Below are 2,832 nucleotides of genomic sequence, written 5' to 3' on the forward strand. Positions count from 1 at the left end.
CCTACATTCTGTTTTACATGTTTTCTTAATGACAGCTATTTTCCTTGTACTTCTTTTCTCTTATTTTAAATCACTTGAATCATTCTTGCACTTTCCTAACTCATCCCATTTTCAGTGTTTTCTCTTTGTGCTATAATTTTATTTATCCCACCCCAATTTATCCACTAGGTTCAATCAGTATTCACAAGTATTCTTGAACCTAGACAAGAGATGCTCCATCTCCCTATCAATATAATATAATATTTCCACGGAAAACACACTCATATCAGCTACAATGGAATATTATTACTGTACCTGACTGTATGGTGTGATTTCAACTAATAGAAGTACTGTCGCTTATGTTTGGTTTATGCACAGGTGTGTGTGTGCGCGCGCGCACCTGTGTACGAGAAGCAATGAAAAGATACGCTAAATGAAAATATCGAATGAGGGACAAAAAATATTTTTATAAAACGATATCGCACACTTACTGTCTAATATTGTAAGCTGTAATTTGTCATATCATTTTTGTGTTTGTATGTGTGTGTTTGTGTACATGTGTATGTTACAGATTGGTGGTTAAATAGCATGGGCAGGCTAGTAAGAGTGAGTGTGTAATTTGTTGTGCACATATCTTTGTGTGCATGCACTAAACATGTATCAGGTCAGATTGCTTGCAATTCTGCTGGCGAGGCAAAACGGTAGGTTTTGTAGTCAGTGATTATTTTGGCCATTGTGTGTTCTAGCATGTGTTTGTACGTTTCGAGGAGTGTGGGTTGTGTTGCTCTCTATTGTTGATGTCTTCAGTTAACTTCAGTCCGTTTATTACCATACTGGTGAGTGAATATGCGTACGTGTTAAAAAAATATAGGACAACAGATTGATACATGGGTATGAGTGTTTGTGTGGATATGTGATCATCAATACAGTCATTGATCAGGTATGTGTGCGTTCACAGAACAGCTGTATTATGTGTATATATCTACATAAAACGTACACGTAACAGTTCATATTGAATGCGTAGGTTAGTCCCAGTGTGCATCTGTGCAATTTGTAGTTCGTAATATTAATTGATATAAGGCGGCGAGCTGGCAGAATCGTTAGCACGCCGGGCAAAATGCTTAGCAGCATTTCGTCCGTCTTTATTTTCTGAGTTCAAAATGCTGTCAATGTCGACTTTGCTTTTCATCCTTTCGAAGTCGACAAAATAAGAAATGGGGTGATGTAATCGATTTAGCCGCTTAACAAAATTGTTGGCCTTGCGCCAAAATTTCAGATCAATATTAAATTGTGTGGGTGTGTATGTATGTGTGTGTGTGTGTGTGTGTGTGTGTGTGTGTGTGTGTGTGTATATATTTTGATGTCCAAGCATTCGTTTCTTTGCGTATATTGTACACATGGGCTTAAGTGGTGTTTTCATGTTAAATTGGGTATACCCACCGGAGAGTTCTGTGCATACGTGGCTACCACGTGTGTATATGTATGTTTGTATGTATCTGTGGGTGTGAATGCAAGGCTTGCTAGCTGTATTTTAGCGCGCGCGCGTAATGGTGTGTGTACAGATCTGTCAGTTTGGTTTTGTTGAGTGACTGCGCCTGTTATTACAGATTTGTGAAAAACATACTGTATAGTATAGTCAAATTGATCGATGCGGGTAGGTGAGGTTATGTCCAACACCTATGGTGGGCGTTACACGTGTTCGGGTAATGTGGAATGCAATCTGTTCATGTGCCAAAAGTCCACGCGTTCGGTGGTTTACGACTAAAGCATATAGTAATGGGTACGCTGAGAGTACATTGTGGATGAGATAAATACATCTTATCTATCTGGGTCGTGCTGCGTTGGAAATTGAGATAGATACTGAGCGCCTTGATTCAGCATGTGGTGAAGAGTTCGGATTAATTGTACTTAAAGTAACATCTCAACCAGCTAAAATTAGCAGCCAAATCTCCATCAGATAAAAATACACTATTTTCAAACCAGAACAAAACAAGATAAAAAATGCAAACACAATAATGTAGTCATAGACACGAAACAGAAAAGTTGGCCCCGAGACACGAAATGCCTTGTGGGATTTCTTTTTCCTTTGGTTTTCAATGTGGCTTTCCTCTCTATTCTTATTTCCTAAAATACGTTATCATCCTATATAAAGAGAGATAAAACAACGGTTTATATGGTAAGTTTGTGCATTATTTGAATATCTGCTGGAACACTATTCAGTGACGATATGTAAATGACAAAACTATTCGTACGTCTCTAGTTAGATACGTGCTTCTATGTAACAGGCATTATTATCCGCAGCATGGTGCTGGGGACGCAAAGATTCTGTACAATCAACTCAGAATCATTGCATCTCCGAAGCATATACACATACATTCACATAAATATACACATACATTCACATACATATACAATCACATACTCACGCTTACACAGCCACGCTCTCACAAGCACATCTATAAACACACAACCACACACACATACCTACAGAGTAATTAAAAAAAAGTAACCAAAACATATTGACTAATGTTAATGCAGAAAACTAAACCTGACATTATGTATCCAACAGTCGAAAACCTTTTGAAACTTATCTCGGTAAGAATAGAATAATTAAGAGTATACATAAGCGAATACTCTGTGAAAAGGTGTGTTAGTGGTCATTATGAAAAGACAAACACTATAACTAGATACCATACAGTGTTTGTGTTATTCTACTATATATGTGTGTGTGCGTGTGTGTGTGTGTATGTGTATACATATATATATATATGTATGTATACAGATATATATATGTACGTATGTATATATATATACATATATATATATATATATATATATATATATATATATATA

Source organism: Octopus bimaculoides, chromosome 10, assembly GCF_001194135.2.
Source record: "Octopus bimaculoides isolate UCB-OBI-ISO-001 chromosome 10, ASM119413v2, whole genome shotgun sequence".
Taxonomy (NCBI): Eukaryota; Metazoa; Mollusca; class Cephalopoda; order Octopoda; family Octopodidae; genus Octopus; species Octopus bimaculoides.